Here is a 21,889-nt window from a genome sequence, read left to right as displayed (position 1 = left end):
CAGAGAACTCTAGGTTTGTCATATTGAACTATTTGAATGAGAGACATCTTTTTAAAAAATGTGAATGTTAAATGTAAATATGTCACTCGAGCACATGGCAAAATACTTGCACACAAGAGATACTTGCACACACAGATACTTCAAAAATTGTCTATCAATGGATCCAAAATAAGGAATTTTCTTTCCAAATCAGTCTGCAGTGCTGAAAGAAATTGATAATCCTTAGTCAGTGTTTCAGTAAAAAAGTCTTCATTTATATAAGGTTTCTACTGCATTAATAGAAAAATAAGGGAACCTTGTGCTGGTCAAAACAGTGTCTCTGTATTCCCATGCTGGTTAACCAAAGCATATTTAATTTAATGGATTAAGTGTCTGACATATTTCAAATGAAGTGAGTGAGAAACCTGTTGAGGTTGTATTTTAATCACAATTTTATTATCTTTTTCCACATCATTAAAATGATTTTTTATTACCACTTTTGTTCAGTTTATGGAAGTCTATGTTGCTTAATCAGGGATTAATTTGCCTGCAACTCCCACTGACATCGAGAGGAGTCAGAGGCCTTAAAATGTTATCCCTTTTATCTCAGGACTAGATGAGGATACATGCATGGGGGAGGAGTGGGTGAGGGGAGTGTAAATGTGCTACTACTGCCCCTCCCACACAGATGCACGAGGAATGGATATAACTACTAGTTAGAGTGTGTGACAGGTCCCCTTCTCCGTCTGATCCACTGAGGATATGTGTCTTTACAGCTCAGCTAGAGACCCATGGCTCTTTAAATCAATCTGTAGCAGCTCATGCTTTTAGCCTAGACATCCCCAATTCAATTCCCAGTGTGTCAGCCAAGATGGTGACTACCATATAAGCAGATAGGGGTAGGGAGTGGATGAATCCTTGTCTCCACCACCAATGAGTTAGCAGTTGAGCCATTGTGGAATGGAAAGCAATCTGCGCCAGGTACCATATATTGCTGGTAGAGATTAATTTTGCCTCTGGGGATCCAGGGATCAAATTGTGACACTGAATTTATGACACAGCCACAGTTGAAGCCATAGATATTACAGGCCGGATTCTGCTCGGTTTCACCAGTGCAAATCCAGATAAGTCAATCAATTCTTATACAATTTGGCCTTTGGCTGAAGTATTCTCTCTAACTTATTTTTTTGTAAAGGTGTGATTTCTGTTTGTTTATTTTTAAACAAGTAGGTATATAATCTAATGTATAGGTTCCTCTTTTAATAAACATCTGGTATGAAAAGTACCCGCAGGATACAGAGGGTTTTAGCAGATTTTGGAGAGCATTGAGAAAAAGTTAGCAAAACTTAGCTGCAACTACTTCAGGGAAAGAGAGGGGCAACATATCAATTTTAAATCAGCTACAATCATGGCAGTTACGTGCACAAATGGCAGAAGTGACTATATACCAAAGAATCTATAGACAATCCTTCATAACTTGAAATAGCCAGATTCTACAATTCTCAGGACAAGCAGCAGGTGGGATAAAAACCAGTTTTGTTATCTGGCAAAATAAATACTAACAAAGTGTTGTGGAGACAAGGAAAACAAGATTCCAAAGGAACAGACAAGTCCTTATGAAGCAATAGGAAGGATTTCTGAACGGAATCATGCCAGTGGCAATGCAAATACATTTTGTATGTTTAGGGGCAAAAGAGAAAAAAACATTTAAAGAGTCTAATTAGATGGGGCTCTACTGTTTAGCAACTGAGTTCTTATTCTAATGAAGAGAGGGGATTTAAGAGACCCAAACCTCTTCAATGGTACATATGTCTGAGTTGCCAAGTCCACAGTTTTCCTGTTGTCTTGGATGGGATTTAGAAACCAAGCAAGGGTATTCTTTTTTACCTGCAGGCAGGTAACATTGTACTATTTGTATAGCTATCTTTTGGGGAATACTTCTCTCAGTCAGTCAAAGCAGCAAATGGTCCAGTAACCCTAATCCAGTTGAAGGGTGTGGAAGAGTGTCAGCGAGAGGAAGAATAGCTTTGATAAGGCACTGAACTGGGACACAGGAGACTTCTGAGCTGCCCGGCAAATTATTCGTTCTCACAAGTTTTGTGTTTTGCCAATTTTTATTGGTTCTTTTTCAGATTTTTTTTATTTGAAAAACTGAAAACAAACAAACTGTTTTTTGCCATTGAAAATGGATACATGATCACATTAGTATTGCTGGCCTGCACCTTCCAGTTAGCCCCAAACTTTTGCCTGCTCTTTTGGTAGAGCCAGAATGCACAGAGAACACCCAGAGATACGTAGCAATTTCCCATCTCATTGACCATATAGATGAATAAGGAAACTCACAGTTTAGACATTCAATGTATTATTTATTTGCTCTTCCCCAGAAAGAAATAACCCACTCCAAAAGTCTTTTAAAAAGAGAACCCTTTATGTATAGATTTGTACAACTTGCTTCCTACTGCATAGTAAGTATTGCAGGAAGAAAGTCTGCTGTCCACTGAACAAATGTAGCTAGACAGTAATAAGCCTGACAGAGATGGCCCTTCATGGAGTGATCAGAGACAAACTAGAATGAATGTCACAAATTAATACTTTTGTCATTTATATGTTTCTGTAAATGTACTTAGCACAGTACAGCAGGTAAACTGTGCACACATATGAAGCTATGATCCAAGGAGCTTACCACCTAAAGTTATGAGGTGATTACTAATTGGTGCAATATAGACATGTGCAGTTGCACCACAAGTCTATATTGGTAGTAATTGGTAGTTACTAGTGTTTTCTTTTTTTGATAAAGGGAAGAGGATTGCCATGCAATAATTGGGAGGCTGTTCCAAGCATGAAACATAAAAGGTATAAAGTGAGGAATGGAAAAAGAATACAAAGGAAGCATACAAAGGAAACAATCTAATCAGCTCGGATAGAGAAAAGAGTTTATAGAAGGTTTATAGATGATAAAGTGCAGAAATGTATTGAAGATAGGTGCAAGATTACGCAATGTTTTGCTAAGGAAAAACTTAAATTACAAAATAGGGTAACTTCTTTTAAAGACAGAGAAGTGAGTCTCTGCATTTGTTCTATGCTTGATATAACATTGAGATTTGTTCAGTTTTTCTTTGGATATATTGGGGGATTTTTATAAGATTCAAGTCACCCAGGATGGATGAGTTTGACTTCCTGACAAATCATTGCTTCTTCACACAATTCTATTTTGTTGTTTAGTTGCAGAAAACTATATGACACGGCTGTCTAGTTAGTGTCAGAATGAGGTGCTAGATGGAGCTTTAGGGAGATTTATTGTCATCTGTTTTCTTGACATGCAACTTGCTCCCAATATTTTGTTCTGATTATAAGGGTGAGGTATCTCCTCCACAATGGAAAATGCCAGAAAAGTAGATTTTTATTTCTTTCTTAGATAGACTTAGAAAAATCTGACACTGATCCCCTGCATTCAAAACCAGTCAAACTTGGAGGATGAAGCCAGCCTATGTAGATTCTAGGGATATGTAATATAGTACTGAGACGTACAGCACAATATCACCACCTTTCCCAGAGTTACCTTTTTAAGGGCTTGTCTACACTGACAATGAACAGTGCTGCAACTTTCTCACTCAGGGGTGTGAAAAAACACACCCCTGAGCTCAGCAAGTTGCAGCGCTGTAAAGCACCAGTGTAAACAGTGACCCAGCGCTGGGAGCAACTCCCCTCGTGGAGGTGGGTTTGTTACAGCACTGCGACCACACGAGGCACATTAGTGACTTTCTGGTCCTTATTCATTCTCCCCTATATGGAACTGCTATCTAATAGGGACTTCTTTTCCTGGATTGTTTTCTAGGGCTGCAGCTATGTGGCTGTGCCCAGTTTAACTTTTTCTCTTCCAGCTGATAAGTACCTGTAATGTTTTCCCTTAATTTCCCTCTTATTATTTGAGGAGTTGGCAAACATTCCTATGAAGGCATCAGTAAATTCAAAAGTGATGCCACATTCACCATTACTGTGGTCTGAATCTGTGGAGAGTGAAAGGTCTTTTTTGAGGGGTTAGGGGATTCAGGGAGAGTTAGTTCAAATTTGTGGTTATTACAGTGAAGAATTTACAACCAAAAATAAATGCCTACCAAATTATGGAGGTACTTTTTGTAGTTGAGTGACTTCTGCACTTAAAGCACAATTCTAAATAAAAGCCTTAACTGGCTTAGTCATGGTTATGTATTGAGCAGGAAGCACTATTTGTAGAAAGGATCAGATAGTGTCTCAGATGCACACAGGAATGCGTGCCATAACGAGGCACTAGAGAGGGGCCCAAACCAAAAGCCAGGATATGAACGCACCTGAACTTGAAGGAAGTATGAATCTAGATCCAAATTCTGAGTGGCCCCTTTCTATAGTGGACTGATTCAGAATTCCAGATCTGAACTTTAAGGCTCAGGTGCATTTCTCCATAGAACACAATGAAAAGCTAGGATTTCGTTGGAACAGGCAGATGCTAGCTTCTGAACTGACAGATTCACCTGTGAACTCAACACCAACAACAATGGGAAAAGAGAAATGATTTGACTGTATTATCAAATCCAGTTAAGCGAGAGCTCTCCCAGATGTTGCTGGGATTTGTACATGCCACAGAAAAAAATTATGCTACGTACAGAAGAGCCATATGAAAAGCCTTAATACAGAACTGCTTGTGGGTAAAATTGAGTGGGAGCATTGTAGGTGGCAGGGACTTGTACCTGTTTTTTGTTTCTCACACTGAATCTGAATTGGCAAATACAATGTATTAAAATTTAAAATAAAAATATATACAGATTTACACAGGTGCATATGTACATACACCCGTGCATATGTATATCTGAGTGAAATTGCCAACAAAAATGCTTTAATATTAGCTCAGCACAAGTTAGAGTGGTCAGAGCACTGGACTGGGAGACAGAAAATCTAGAATACAGTCCTGGATATGCCACTGATTTGCTGTGTGACCTTGGAAAAGTCACTTACTCCTTCTGTTTCAGTTTCCCTACCTGTAAAAGGAGAATACTGTCCCCATATCCACTAACCTCAGATGTGTTATTAAGATTGTTCATAAAGCACTTTTAGGATGAAAAATGTTATAAAATGCTTTAGATTATAATCTTTACAACATTGTACTCCAGTGATTAACCATCTGCATTGCTTCCTCTTTGACGCTAACAGACACTGCACACTTACACAGCTTTCAACAGTAAATTTTTTGTGTATGTGTATCGGGGGGGGGGGGGAGGTTGTGTAGCACACTCCAAACTAAAATCACTTCTTGTAAAGAGATTGTTACGACAGGCATTGTACTCTTCATGCCTTATTTATCTGATGCCAATGTGTATAGATTGCTTAAGGGTCAATATGTTCACCTAATGACTGTTTCACTTCCTTACAATACCCACTGAAATTAAAAAAAAATAACTGTATAATATCCTTAAGGCAAAATACATATTTGTACTAGTTCACCTATGCCAGTGTGTAAATATTTTCTTCGTAGTCTCTTAGGAATGAATGTAGAGTTTGCCAGACTATTTCCATCATAGATATTGGTCCATCAAGTCCATTTTCTTGCCATGGGCAGTGGGCAGTACGTGATAGATTAGATGAAAGTGAAAAAGACATAATGCAATGAGTCAAAGGAGTGATGGTGTATATTGAGATGGGGAGAGTGTCAGGATTCCATCCTGATTCCTCTGATGATCAGCTCACTAGCGGAGGCACAGATGTAATAAACCAGTTAGTAGCAATACTCACAGTGCTCTATAAAGATACAACTCCTTTAGCTATGCTTTTTTTAGCTTTGCTTTTTCATTCAGAGAGGCAGTATTTTGCCAATGACAAACTGAAGGGGGAAGATACAGATTTGTAGTCTTACTATTTTCCTCTTGTGATGAATGTGATACTTTCTTGTGAGAGGTCACTGTTTTATATCTTAAATATGGAATATGATAGGAATGGAGTTCATTGGGAATGTTTTTGATAAAATCGCATTTTCTGGCCCCACCCAAAAAAATCAGTCAGAAATGAAACTTTTCACCAAATCATTGTGGTATCAATGAAACTGGCTTTTGGAAGGTTTCTTGGGTCCAGGATTAAATTTCTGGGGAGGCAAGCAGAGAAGAAAGAAACAATTCAAACCAGAATAGTCAATACCCTAATGGACAGAGCACTGGGAATGTGGGGAAACCCATGTTCAAGTCCCTGAATTCTACAACAGAGATAATTTTCAATTAAAATCTGTAGGATATTGAAAACAAAAACCAAACATCTGTAGAAAGTTTCCAATATTTCATATAACTTGTCCACAATGGTGGTGGTGATATGGAGGAGCTAGAAGTCTTTAGTTTGTTCTAGTTACTTCTTTTAGGGTGTGGGGAGAGGCACTGTCATGGCTGATTGACCTGTTTTTGGACTGGGACTGGGACCACACTTTTCCTCCCTCTTCTGTTATCATGAAAGGTCAGAGCAACTCACCCAAAAGTAGAAAGGAAAATGGTTTGCAAAAGAGACCTATGAAGTGTTAGCAGTATTTTGAACTATCAGCCACATCACAAAGCAAGACAATAGTCTTTCTTGCAGAAATTTTGCAGCTCAAACCAAGGAGGTCAGTAAAATTTGAGAGGTTTTGTACAGTTGGGCTTGAAAAAGGCTAAAGTATGGGTCAGCTTAAAGGAAAGATTAAAGATTGGTTCACCTGTGTGGTCTTCTAGTTTGTGCCCAGTCATCATGAACACTTCTCTAAAGAGCTGTTTTCTGGAGATTCAAACTGTTGTCCAGAAACCTCATTAGTGATGATCAAGCCAAACATTTTCTTATCTAGGTTTGCATCAGTTATAAAAACAATTGTTTAATATAGTTGTGAAACAACATCCGTCTTTGGATTCAGTTTCTGTGGATGGGCCTGGGCAACGTATGGTCGCTCCTACACTGCCTTCTTTCTCCAGTTAGCCCTCTACAACTATTCTTACTAGTCTCTTTATTTCTTTACTCCTTCATTTTGAGGCTTGTTTTATTTCTACTCCCTACATAGTTTTAATTCATTAAAAAGTGACACTTGATCCCGCATAACCTACTCTCTTCTGCATTCTAACCCACAAAACTGTTTAATGGATTTTCTTTTTAACAAGAATTGCATACAATCCTGGTTACTCAGTGGACTGGACTTGGTTAGAGAAGGGCTTAAAAATACCCTACTAACTAGTGATTTACTCACACTGAATCTGACTTCTGAACTTTATCTTATTGCTCAAGAAATACATTTTTAGCTGTGTTTGCACTGTATGTCTAACATTTTGTTTATAACCAGACAGAAATAAATAAACCTTTAATCCTCATGGATTTCTTAGGATGATTTGCTTTTCACAGATGCCAAATTTGAAACTCTGCCATGATTTTAGTGCATCTGTCTAAAAATTCCAATGCAGGTAAGATGCAAATGAGTTTCAAGGGAAAGGGGGAAAAGGCAAAATATATTGTTTATATCTGCAGTATGCTGTATGTGCAGAGTTTTTGTTTTTTTCCCAAGTGTTTTTAGTTTTATTTGTCTTCCATTCCCCTAACTCCATCAAAACAAGTGACCTGAAGAAGTCCAAACCCTACCCAGCATATTATATAGTGATAAATAATAGCAAAATACCATGGTTTCATATACATTTGTAATAACTTTATGAAATCTAGAATAAAAACCTGTCTGTTTTCTCTATGCACATGAACTTTGTACCTCCCTGAAACTCTCTCATGCCAGTGTACCAGGTAAGTTTCCATGCCTTCATTCAACTATCTTTTTAAAGAAACTCACTGACTTTCACAAGGCCCACAAACACTAACTGATGACACTTTAGATCCTGATTCAGCAAAGCACTTTTAATTGGCAATTCTTGCATGCACTTAAGTGTTCAAAAATCAGGAACTGGACTGAGAAATCATGTGATTAAAAGCCTTGATTGGGTGGTTTGCCCCTCATTTCAGTTAGCAATGAAGACCCTCATATTCAGTTGCCCACTATTTATCTAGTGTTTATATCAGAAGGATTTTTTGAACCAATGCCACACATATTTATGAAGAAAAGATCAACATGACTTACATTTTGCTCTAGCACACTCACTCAAGTTAGATGTGACTCCCATGCCTATCTCTGCTTTACCAGTCTCTTCCATGCACCTGGAGGGTTTGTTGCTGCTCTATTTCCAGCTTTTTCATTTATAAGGTCAACAGTTTGAAGGAGGCGGAGTAATTTTTCTACATCTTTATCAGGATACATCATATAAAAAAGTGTGGGGTTTTTTAAAAAATCATTTAAATTTGAAGCTTAAAGACCAGACTCTGTTCTGCTATAAATGAGCAAAGTGCCTGCTATTGAAATCAATGGAACTGTGCCTATGGTGCATCAGCAAAGCATTTAAACCTACAAAAACAACAAGGAGCCCGGTGGCACCTTAAAGTCTATCAGATTTATTTGGGCATAAGCTTTCGTGGGTAAAAAACCTACGAAAGCTTATGCCCAAATAAATCTGTTAGACTTTAAGGTACCACTGGACTCTTTGTTGTTTTTGTGGATACAGACTACATACCAAAGAATCTATAAACTACAGACACGGCTACCCCCTGATACATTTAAATCTAGACATTTGTCCATTAGGAGAGAACAAAACAACTTTTTAATCTATTGGCACTACCATTTAAAAAAAGTTTACTGGACTGTGCCATATTATCAGGGTTCTCTATAGTTAAAAATGGAATATACCACTGTACACTTAAGTCCTTTAAGTGGTAGATCTCCAGTTTGGAAAGAACTATTGATATGTAGATTTAGGGATAATAAACAGGGTGTGTATCAAGCGTGCTTATATATTGAATAAAGAAATAAAGCAACATATAGTAATTCTCAGGACTGGCCTTAGAGAAAATGGTGCCCTGGGTGAACTTGTATTTTGGCATCCCAGCACTCATGGTTACGGCATCCCCATCATTGCCCCTGGCCCCTATGGGCGCCCCACTCCCCATCACCCTTGGCCCCCACTTAGAAACTTCTATATTAGTGAAAAAATATAAAGTAATAAAAATATATAAACAAGTGCAAAAACTGTGACATAAGAGGTATAAATTTTGCTCATATATTGTCTACTATGAAATGGTCTTTATAAAAATAATAATCTGATTATTGCAAATATCAATATTGCAAACATTTATTCCAGTGCTTATTCTGAAGAAATTACCTTTATTAAGAATTAATTTATAAGGAAATTCCTCCTGTGCAAACCCATACATTCTAGCTTTAACAGCATTGCACATCTGCAATATCTGTCTCAGAACCGGCAAGAAAACAGGCTTTATCTCTCACAACACATGCTATATATAGCCAACAGGAGTCTGGCATATGTGAGTCTACTTCAGGATACAAAGACTGTGTGGTAGAACACAGAATCAGTCTTTATTCTTCATGGCAGCAGCAAAACATTAAAATGTTGGCAGATAAATCAACCCAAATATAGTGCTGCTTCCAAAGTCTGAACTGCTGAGTTACAGCAGGAGCCAGGGACAGATCGTGTAACCTTCATGAGTTCAATGGGATTAAATGTATAAATAAGGACTCCTTGCAGAATAAAGGTTTCAGAATCAAATATATGGCTTCTGCTGATAGGTTTCTGCATGCTCTCAAGAATAAAGTAACGAAAAGAGAACCCAGCCCATGTTCCTCTGCCAGGAGAAAACAGTCTGTTAGTTTGTGGCGCTCCCCTGCCAGCCTACAGTGTGCATCTCTGTGCTGCCGCATGGCACCCCCTGACCACAGAGTCCTGGGTGGTCATCCGCATGGCCCACCCCTAAGCCCAGCCCTGGTCATTCTCATTTAAGAATGAGTTATTATACTAAATAAAACCAAACAGTGAGGTGGTGGGGGAAAAAAAAAGTAGGGAAAGAGTGAGAAGAAATATAGTTTTCTTCATCTCCACTTCCCAAGGCAAATAATAAATGGTTAGCAAGGGAGATTCAGATTAGATATTAGGAAACAACTTTTCTAACTGTAAGTATAATTAAGTACATAGGTTACCTATGGTGGTTGTGGAATTGTCATCATTAGAGATTTTTAAGAATAGATTAAACAAACACTTGTCAGGGATAGTCTAAGCATACTTGATTCTCCTTCAGCATGGTGTGGGACCAGATGACCTACACTTCTATGATTATAAGGTAACAAGAGTTTTCAATTAAATACACAATCACAGAAAAGATCTTGAAATTGAACCTAAAGAAGCTTCTTCCATTTGACGATCTTGGTAGAGAATCTGCTTACACTATTTTACAACATATTTGACATCTGTTAAATATTAACTTCCGAGCTATTGCTGTGGCTCTCAAGTGACTTCTTTTTGCATTTAGTCAGAACACATTATTGTTGGTGTCTTCCTCTGTTTAGAAAACATCTTGGGAATCTTGTGAGATACCACAAATTAAGTGATAATAATGTGATTGCAACCAAATTCAAACCTGTGGGAATCCCTCAAATCAAGGAACTTCTTCTAAAAACAATCTTACACATAGGAATGCAATGGGTCAGTCTCATACCATGTACCCAAAGCTAGCCTTGTCTTCACCACATTTTTGCCACTTTGTATTTTAATATACATATTATATGGAAATGAACTGAGTTCCTCTGGGCTGTTTCCACAGCTGATACTTAAGTAGAGTCTTTGCATAACCTCAAGTATTTTGTATTCATCTCTGTGGGTATTGTACCTGTCACTGAGGCCCCACGGTGATCAGAATGTCACTGATGGCTGATATAACTGGCACACAGGTCCAAAAATCAATGCTGATTTAAACACTGGATACACTGAAGTAATAAATCTGCGCTGGTGTGCAGAGTACAAAACAATATAATTCTGTCAATGCCTTTGTACAGATGTGAGTGACTACGAAATGGGCAAGGCAAAGAAGAACTGAACCTTTTTATTTTCTCCTTCTCTAACATCCATGAAACTACCAGGATACTATGTATTTGTTTTAGCTTACTATGACTACACTTTGTATGTTTGTGGCGGTGAGGGTAGCTGTATAACTGAAATCTGTTGAACCTGCCTGCTACAATTCCAAAAATAGTACAATACTGCACTATGTCATGTGTATTGATAATGTGAAAGCTGTAATCCTTATGATTGTGTTTTGCCTTTGATGGAAAAGGTATCTACTGACAATATAGAAACATCCCATAGGAACACAATAACAGAGAAGATGCCAGATGGCAACGTATATGAGTAAACTGTTTCTATGCAAGGTTACTTGTTCTATTAACCTCTGTACTAAGTAATATGCCAGATCTCTCACTATGAAGTTCTGCTGTTCTGGGGGTAACATGAAAGCCAAGAGTTCGACGGAGCACTTGTTTACAGATGTGGCTAATATTATTCAGTTGATAATTTAAGACATGGAATTCTACCACCTTCAAGACAATACTGGCAGAGACAATAAAAAGGAATTAAATTGTCTTATTAATGGTTGATAGCAATTATGCAATTGTATTCACAGTGGTGATAAGTAACCAGAGCCAAAAGCATAGCATCATTAAGCGTAACAGTAAGAGTAATTAATCATAATAGGAAAAATTGATACAAATATGTTGAATTGTTTGCTTAGAAAGTAATTTAGTAGTAGCAAACATTGGGCATGGTGATAGGTGCTGAAATGAGCAAAAATAATTAGAAAATATTTAATCATTTTAATGACAGATTTTTAAATAACCCCGGTCCTGCATAGCAATGAGGGCTAAGTTATATCTTAATTTAGCAAGGGAATTCAGCTAATTTTCTTGGTCTTCACCTATGTGGCTTGTTTTACAGGTGCTGGTAATATGCATAAGAACATAAATACTTCTGAAGATAGTCTATTTATACTTTTAATGTAATGCACACATATGCCCATGATTTTAAATGCTTGTTTGAAGATGTGCAGTAGTTATAAACTAAATGCCATATGCTACACTTTGTAAAGTGTATGTCAGGGGGAACCCTTCAATTGATATTTTCAATATATCTGTATGTGGTTTATGACAGTCTTGAAAAATTGTCTTGGAAAATTGTCATGAAATACACCAGCCCAAGCACAAAGTCTTCGCATCAGCCAATCTGCTGTGAGGGAAGCAGAACCTCTAACTTACTCAGGTTGGAGTTTTGTGAACTTGTGTTTACAGATGTGCTAGTGTAGTAAGTGAGAAAGATTCGCAGATCTGTGCTTGAGGAACACAGGGTAGATGTTCAACACATACATTTAAGTTCATTCAGCTGTCATCATGCACAATGAGCTCACTGGTCACAGTTTCTTGTGAAAGTTCACTGGCTTCTCCTAACTGAATAGCGATATATGAAACACATTTATATTTATTCTTAAGGGCCACCATAGACACCTAGCTTAAAAAACGGTCATAATCAGCCAATAGTTGCGTACTTTGAGATATGAAATGCCACAGTTTCCCCTAAACTTTCAATAGGAAATGGCTGTGGTATGTCAGGGTCTTCTGTTCAGCAACAAGTTGGAAAATGCTATGTTTTAAATAATGACCAGTGGGGGCCCCAACATATAAATGAAGACTGCACCATGAAGGATTACTCTGGACAGTAAGTAACAAGCATGCTGTATAGCTCAAATATAAGCCAAATCATAGAATCTCAGGGTTGGAAGGAACCTCAGGAGGTCATCTAGTCCAACCCCCTGCTCAAAGCAGGACCAAACCCAACTAAATCATCCCAGCCAGGGCTTTGTCAAGCCTGACCTTAAAAACCTCTAAGGAAGGAGATTCCACCACCTCCCTAGGTACCCCAATTCCAGTGCTTCACCACCCTACTAGTGAAAAAGTTTTTCCTAATGTACAACCTAAACCTCCCCCTCTGCAACTTGAGACCATTACTCCTTGTTCTGTCATCTTCTACCACTGAGAACAGTCTAGATCCATCCTCTTTGGAACCCCCTTTCAGGTAGTTGAAAGCAGCTATCAAATCCCCCCTCAGTCTTCTCTTCTGCAGGCTAAACAATCTCAGTTCCCTCAGCCTCTCCTCGTAAGTCATGTGCTCCAGCCCCCTAATCATTTTTGTTGCCCTCTGCTGGACTCTCTCCAATTTATCCACATCCTTCTTGTAGTGTGGGGCCCAAAACTGGACACAGTACTCCAAATGAGGCCTCACCAGTGCTGAATAGAGGGGAATGATCGCATCCCTCCATCTGCTGGAAATGCCCCTACTTATACAACCCAAAATGCCATTAGCCTTCTTGGCAACAAGGGCACACTGTTGACTCATATTCAGCTTTTTGTCCACTGTAACCCCTAGGTCCCTTCCTGCAGAACTGCTGCCCAGCCATTCGGTCCCTAGTCTATAGCAGTGCATGGGATTCTTCCATCCTAAATGCAGGACTCTGCACTTGTCCTTGTTGAACCTCATCATATTTCTTTTGGCCCAATCCTCTAATTTGTCTAGAGGTGTGATATAGTAAACTATTAACTATATAATAAACTATTGCAGCACAAAATTAGGAGCAGAACATTCTGGACCAAGGCCCACAAGAAGCTTATATGAGACCTTGAAATAAAGATATCCGATTTCAAGCACAGTTTATGGATGTATTGCCATGGATGCCAGCCTCATCCAATCACTTAACTTTCCAACAAACACCTTTGCACATTCTCCCATGCCACCCCTAAGCATGGAAAGATCTCCCTCTACTCATCCACAAAGCCACTTCATTGTCCCCCCTCAAATCCCTCCTTAAAATTCACCTCTACCGTGATCCCCTGGGAGAATAACATGAGAAGGAAAGCAGACCAGGAGAGCTGGCTGCATTTTAAAAAATCCTTATTGAGGTTGCAGGAACAAACCATCCTGATGTGTAGAAAGAAGAGTAAATATGGCAGGTGACCAGCTTGGCTTAACAGTGAAATCCTTGCTGATCTTAAACATAAAAAAGAAGCTTGCAAGAAATGGAAGATTGGACAAATGACCAGGCAGGAGTATAAAAATATTGCTCAGGCATGCAGGAGTGAAATCAGGAAGGCCAAATCACATTTGGAGTTGCAGCTAGCAAGGGTTGTTTAGAGTAACAAGAAGGGTTTCTACAGGTATGTTAGCAACAAGAAGAAAATCAAAGAAAGTGTGAGCGCATTACTGAATGAGGGAGGCAACTTTGTGACAGAGGATGTGGAAAAAGCTAATGTACTCAATGCTTTTTTCACCTCTATCTTCACAAACAAGGTCAGCTCCCAGACTACAGCACTGGGCAGCACAGTATGGGGAGGAGCTCTCTCTGGAGAAAGAAGCGGTTCAGGACTATTTAGAAAAGCTGGATGAGCACAAGTCCATGGGGCCGGATGCGCTGCATCCAAAGGTGCTAAAGGAGTTGGCGGATGTGATTGCAGAGCCATTGGCCATTATCTTTGAAAACTCATGGCGATCAGGCGGGGTCCCGGATGACTGGGAAAAGGCTAATGTAGTGCCCAACTTTAAAAAAGGGAAGGAAGAGGATCCGGGGAACTACAGGCTAGTCAGCCTCTCCTCAGTCCTTGGAAAAATTATGGAGCAGATCCTCAAGGAATCAATTTTGAAGTACTTCGCGGAGAGGAAAGTGATCAGGAACAGTCAGCAAGGATTCACCAAGGGCAAGTCATACCTGACTAATCTAATTGCCTTCTATGATAGGATAACTGGCTCTGTGGATAAGGGGAAAACAGTGGATGTGTTGTTCCTTGACTTTAGCAAAGTTTTGATATGGTCTCCCACAGTATTCTTGCCAGCAAGTTAAAGAAGTATGGGCTGGATGAATGGACTATATGGTGGATAGAAAACTGGCTAGATTGTCACGCTCAACGGGTAGTGATCAATGGCTCCACATCTAGCTGGCAGCCGGTATCAAGAGGAGTACCCCAAGAGTCGGTCTTGGGGCCGGTTTTGTTCAATATCTTCATTAATGATCTAGAGGATGGTGTGGCCTGCACCCTCAGCAAGTTTGCAGATGACGCTAAACTGGGAGAAGCGGTAGATGTGCTGGAGGGTAGGGATAGGATACAGAGGGACTTAGACAAATTAGAGGATTGGGCAAAAAGAAATCTGATGAGGTTGAACAAGGACAAGTGAAGAGTCCTTCACTTAGGACCGAAGAATCCCATGCACTGCTACAGACTAGGGACTGAGTGGCTAGGCAGCAGTTCTGCAGAAAATGACCTACGGTTTAGGGTGGACAAGAGGCTGGATATGAGTCAACAGTGTGCCCTTGTTGCCAAGAAGGCTAACAGCATTTTAGGCTGTATAAGTAGGAGCATTGCCAGCAGATCAAGGGACATGATCATTCCCCTCTATTCATCATTGGTGAGGCCTCATCTGGAGTACGGTGTCCAGTTTTGGGCCACACACTACAAGAAGGATGTGGAAAAAAGAGTCCAGCGGATGGTAACAAAAATAATTAGGGGGATGGAGCACATGATTTATGAGGAAAGGTTGAGGGAACTGGGATTATTTAGTCTGCAGAAGAGAAGAATGAGGGGGAATTTGATAGCTGTTTTCAATTACCTGAAAGGAGGTTCCAAAGAGGATGGATCTAGACTGTTCTCAGTGGTACCAGATGATAGAACAAGGAGTAAGTTGCAGTGGGGGAGGTTTAGGTTGGATATTAGGATTTAGTACATGCTTAATTATACTTTGAGTTAAAGGTAACACTGGGTATAGAACAAAATTGCACCATTTGAGAAAACTGTTATGCAGCTTCTGTGATAGTACCTCCTGGCAAGGAGAGAGTAGACATATCAGTGGTAAATAGAGCTGGATGAAATTTTCCCACTTAAAAATGCACAAATTTGGGTCAATTTTGATTAATTGTTTTAGTCATTTTGGGTGGCTAGGGGTGTTTGGCCTTTTTATTTCATAAGGATGTTTCCCTCATTTTATTTAAATAATTTATTTTAATCCCAAACAATTTCTTTTGACTTTTTCTGTCCACCAAAAATGCTTCCTTCCTCCTAACCCAAGGGCCATTAAACCAAAAACTTGATTATTTGCACTGCTCTAGTGGTAAGAGGACAGCAATGGGAAAGATTATGTTGGTGAATGTTTACAGAACAGGTGAAAAAAGACAAACAAACGTGTAGTACAGGGAGCATGTCCCTGACAGCTTTACAATACTATTGGCCTTTTCTCTTAATTGGTAAAGCTGTCAGAATAACTAAAGGTGCCAGGTGGTGGTGGTAGCTGAGGGTCTGGAGTGCTGGAGACAGACAGAACCCCCATCATGATCAGTCAGGAGATGAAGTCCCAATGGAACTGATGCAGATTTTGGATCCAGGCATCAGAACACTTACTTGAACATGGGTAAGGGTTTTTGTAGAGAAACCACAATGGTTCAAGGGAGAACACTAGATATATTTATCTGTAAACAAGGGAGTATACCAAAGTTGTTTTCTTCAGGCTAGACCATGGGAGCTGATCATTCCGGGCTATGGGTAGTATTCCCTGGAGGGAGCTCACAATGCAATTAGGCAGCTTCAGTATTTTGGGTACCAATAACTGATTTATTACCGGAATTGGCCTGATAACTACTGAGCTGGGGGTGTGCAGGCATGGGTTCATTAATATCTGGAGCAGAGATACCCCATCATGCAATGCTTCCCTGCTTCCCTGGTCCCAGAATTCAGTGCGGTTCTTGCCTTGGAATCTCTGTTCTCCATTCTGTATGCTAATGGAGATGCCTCCTTGTCCCATCTTCAATGCAAATGAGGCTAGGAGAGTTTAGGTATGTCTCCCACTGCCTTTCCATTGCTTTTTATAAGTCTTTCATCTGATGCAGATTTGGTTCAAGCAGAGGCTGGGGATGGCGGGGGTGGGGGAGGGGAGCTCCTTTGTGAGTCAGACAGGCTGGGTACTGTGCTCTGGTTCCCCAACAACACAGAGCTGCTAGATAACAGATCCCCAGACACTGCATTCTCATTGGTAGCAAGTAGGATAAATCTTGTGATTTGTGATCTGCTGGATGATTTTTTGAGGGCTGCTGAAGCACTTTGAACAAAGAAAAGAATCCTGGTCCAGGAATCCCCTTGAAAGAGTTAGAATCCTCTTGGAAGTGTAGGGGAAAGCGAGTAGCTGATGGGTAAATAATAAAGGACTGTAAGATCTTTTTTTATTTTCTCTGTAAGAATATCCTGGTTGCTTCTTCACATAGTTCAGCCTCAATGTTCATTATAATCTACCCTTTTGTCCACAGTGCAGGCGTGTCACAGATGCTGGTTTATCCATATTTTTCATTATTTTCAGTGCTGTATAAATTAGATTTTTCTGAATGTTGTTCTATATGGCCTATCAATTTAATGCTTCTGATGTTTATGCATCAGAGCATTATGCTGTATAGGATTGCATAATACATATCAGTGACTTAAAGGAATGAAATACACCTACTTTTTTGGTAATGGCATATTGCCTAAACTGCCATGAGATTTCTGTCTCATGCCATACCACAGCCTTACTGCCGTTCGCTGACATGTCCCTTCTTTCACTGATGTGCCAGCCACACATAACACTCCCTGTCATTTTGTAAAGGCAATTTCTGTTCTGTATTGTTTGCTCACATAAAATGTAGCAGGTTAAAATTCTTCCAATTTTATTCATTCCAGAAGTCTACAATTTCAAAAGAGAATTCTAGGTTAGCAGTGATTTCTCAATTTACTATTGCCCTTTATCTTTCAAAATAACATCAGTCACAGGTTGTAATGGAGTTACAAAGGGCATAACTAGGACCAAAGTTTCACTCTGACTGTCTCATTATCTGCTCAGTAGCTTTTATGGAGCCAAAATCTTCCAGGAAATTTCAAAACTTGGCATGAAGTCACTGGGTGCTACACTTTGCCTTTGGATCTTTGATTTGGCTGACAGATTTATGAAATTATACATAAACAGACAATTCCCTATTAATTATATAGCTGAGGACACAATGAGGTAAGTAAGTCTTCCTTGGTGAGATCCCACCTAAATTAAACTTGAGATGTTCCCTTCAAAGCTATCTGTTTCAGAGAGCATCGTGTGGATTAGTGATAACTTCTGGTTTTGGCTAAGCATATCTGTTTAGGTGGCTCCATTGGAGCTACTTGAAATTCAGATTTTCATTTCTCTGGGAAAATTTTCTGTTATCCCAAATCAGAACCAAATCAGAACCAAAAAAGACTTTTTTTGTTATTTGGTGGTGTGGGGTGGTGCATGCTTTTAAATTACCTCAGAATGAAACTTCTAAAATATTCTGTTTTGGTAATATTGGAATAACCTCATGGAAATGTTTTCCATTCCAACTTAATGACTTAGACTTTTCTCTTATATTACATACTAACATTTTTACATGTATATATTATAGAAAGTTGTAACAACATTTTGACCTTATCAAAAAAAGTTTCCGTAATTTCCTTTTAAAAATTTCAACAAAATCAATACATGCCAGTGAAATGTTTCAATTTTGTCCAGTCAGCATATTCTGATGGAACAGTTTTCTGCCAGAAAATTTTCTACCAGCCCTACTGTCAATACAAATGAGGAAGACCTAATTATATATGAAAGCCTCTCATTTTTTAGCATACCAATTTAGAGATTCTTAATGCAGCTTTGAGAATAACATCAGGTGGTAAGGGGATCAGATGGGGATGACAGGGTTAACAGATGTTCTATATACAGAATAAGAGAAAGTATACAAATGACATATTATAATACACATAGATGCTAGGGGAGCTATTGTGCTTTATCAGATTTTGCTTCTAAGGAAGCGGGAATTATTGTTATGATATAAATGGACATGGTATTTGTGATGAAACATGAGATTACAGATTTTGGTTTAGATAGTGCCTGTTTCTGCAGAGGCATATATGGGAGGGGAAAATTAGTCCTCTCTCTCCTGCTGCCTTGGAGTGGTCAGGCATAAAATCCCAAAACTTGATGCAAGTGCACAAGGCCTGGGAATGTCTCACATCACTTATTTATTTGTATTGCAGTAGCATTTAGAGGGTATGCCAATATCAGGCACTATTGTGCAAGATATGATACAAACAAGTGAGAGAGTGTCTTGGCTCTGAAAATCCAATACTCAAGATTGACAATGGATAGGAGGGGAAACTGAGGCACAGAGGGATGAAGTGACTTGCCTGAAGTCACACAGCAAGTCAGTGATAGAGTTGGGAATAGAACACAGCGGTCCTGTCTTCCAGTCCAGTGCTTTACCAGCTAGACCATGTTGTGTCCCCCTCAAAGTTATTAGACTCCTTGGACATTGTGGCAAAAGGGTAGAGCCGGGACCCTGCTTCCACAACAACCAGCTGTTCCAGGTTCACAAGAATAGGGATGTGGCCAGAACATGTGGAGACTACTAGTGCCCAGCCTCTTCCTGCCCCATCCCCATTATACGTACTGGCTTAAAGTCAGTTTTGCTCTATAGCTCAGATAGAAACAGTCCATGGTAATTTGTACCATTCACCATCTCTTGTCAGACTGTATTATGATGGAATGCCTCTGTTCTCTTGATTTCTTGTTGAGAGTCATAGGGCAACAATGAGTTACCAACCTCCTGCATTCTTTCCTGAAAAGCATGTCTGTCTAAATTGTCTTCTCCCCTTCTCCCACATGGACCCTACGAGTGAAAAGGGGTCAGCTGGGTGTTCTCGAGCTAATTTTCTGAAAATGACTAGGTCAAACATTTGGTGCTATAGAATTAGTTTGGGCGATAAACTAGTAGGAGGTTGGGAGATAATGTGGGAAGAAGTCAATACTGTAAACTCTCTTTTTCTACTCTCTTCTTAATGGGACCTCCTTCTTAACTCAACATTAGTCACTCACTGGCATGTGACTCTGTCTTATTAGCATGTCCTGTAGGTTGATCAAGCTAACATACAGCTGATTATAGTGAATGAACTCCTTGTGTCAGCTATAGTAGCCAACAGTGCAAACAGAGACGGGGTGCTAATTAGGTTGTCAAAAACAAAACAAAACAACCCCCCCACCACCACAGACTCTAGAATACACTGAGTGCTCAGCTACCTCCTTCCTACGTGGTATGTTTCTGGTTTACTCTGTCGCACAGTGGTGGAGGAGATTCTTCTTGACAGATATTACATGGGCATGGGGTTATAAACAGATCTCTCAAGGCTTCCAGTTTGGTCTACTAAAAGTGCAAGGTTTCCTCCACCCACCCACCCACTCCTCGGAACAGATCTTGCTCACTTATCAGTTGATTTTAGGCCACTATCCTGTTAGCTGCCCCTTTTGGACAGATATGTGTGACCATGCACAGTGCCACTGATTTCATTGAGCCTCCCGTGGGTCCAAAGTTCTGCCTGTGTAAAAGCAGTATGTAGAATCTGGGTCTAAATCAAGCAAGCTTGAAAGGAAGTTGGGTCTCTGGTAGGAAGTCTACTGCTTGGGCATTTTTGTTTGTTTTTTCTGCTAGACATCTTCTACTAGATGACAGGCAGTTCTTCAAGAGGTATTTGGCTATACCCTCTGACATCAGGCATAGCACCAGCAAAGGACAATTGAGCAATATTGTGCCTCTCTCTGACTGAACTTTAGGGGGATCTTTTAATTTGTATAGTCTGTTCCAGCAAGAACCATAGACCTGACTCTGGCCATTACTGGAGAATTTCTTTGATTTCTTCCTCTTACTACTGAATACTGACTCAGATTGGCTCTAAACTAGGAGTTTACAGCAGTAGAAGTGAGATTTCATGTAAATATAAAACCTCAGACAAAAGAGACATATGACACATGGAAATGACTAAGTGACTTTATTTGCTGAAGATGTAGTGAATTGCAAGTTATACCCATTGCATGCTATATTACTGCCTAGACAGTAAGTAGATAATTCAGGTAAACCTTGCTATCTATAATAGGTTAAATTTGAGGCCCAATCAAGAAGTTAGTGCAGATTAACATTGCATGTGTTTACACACTACATTTACATTTTACAGCTTTTGAGCACTGATATATTAGACTCGGATATCCATTATTTTGCATACCTTAAAAATATGTCCATCTTTTTATGTGAATACCTGGGACTGAGGATAAATTATTTCTTACCTGTCAGATACATAAATTAGTTTGCTTGGTGTAGACTGCTGCATTACAGTGAGAGTGGCTTTTTTTGTGGAAAAAGGAGACATATTTCTTTTGGATGGTGCAGTTTGAAGAGGTTTCTGTGTATATGGGAGGCATTTATTAAACATTTCAAAATGTTTTGTCTGACTGTAAACAAGGCAGATATGTGCACAGGAAGCTCAAAGTCAAAGGGGAAATTGCACTTATCATGAGAAATCTATGTGATCAGCAGTATTTTTGCTAGCTGGAACAGCTTGAAGAAAGAAGGGATTTAGGTGCATTTCTCAGCAGAAATAATTGAAAAAATGTAAAAATGGTTAAACAGCAAATGAGAATATCTAATATTTTAGGAAGTATTTTTGCTCTTTTGTGTGACTCTTCTCCCCTTAGTTTTGCCTGTATTGTGAGATTATTTTAAAATTGGTGCACACATTCTGTTTTGGCCTCTGCATAATGATGCATTTTGTCACATAGTCTCTCATATTGCAACTGTATTTATCCTCATCTTCCTTAAAGGGTAAACCCTTGACGAAATTCCAAACAGGGAAAACACGGTATTCTTATGGAAGATGCAACATTTTGCAAATTTTCTACATGAAACCACAACTTTTTGATGAGAGAAAATATCTGTTGCAGTGAATAAAGCCAGTTCTTTCAGATTTTGCCTTAACTACTATATCAAGATATTTAAATGTGTATTTTCAATGTACTCTGTCAACTGCTAAAATGACCCATCATGCCAAGGATGCTACTCTGATCAAAATTGGCCAGCAGCTGAAACCAGTTAAAACTTAATATAATCAGATAAGACA

At 39.3% G+C, this 21,889-nt stretch overlaps 1 protein-coding gene across 1 annotated transcript in view; it reads left to right on the top strand.

The window, feature by feature from the left end:
• The first annotated feature begins 916 nt into the window (after nt 1-916).
• Nucleotides 917-21,889, top strand: part of CDH12 (cadherin 12) — a 693,631-nt gene continuing 672,658 nt past the window's right edge. Inside the window, exon 1 of the mRNA XM_039525377.1 lies at nt 917-960. The gene's annotated coding sequence lies outside the window, so the exon portion shown is untranslated. The remainder of the gene's footprint in view (nt 961-21,889) is intronic.

Source organism: Mauremys reevesii, linkage group 2, assembly GCF_016161935.1.
Source record: "Mauremys reevesii isolate NIE-2019 linkage group 2, ASM1616193v1, whole genome shotgun sequence".
NCBI lineage: Eukaryota > Metazoa > Chordata > Testudines > Geoemydidae > Mauremys > Mauremys reevesii.
The sequence above is the reverse complement of the archived record's forward strand: the minus strand, read 5'-3'. Positions and strand labels throughout refer to the sequence as shown.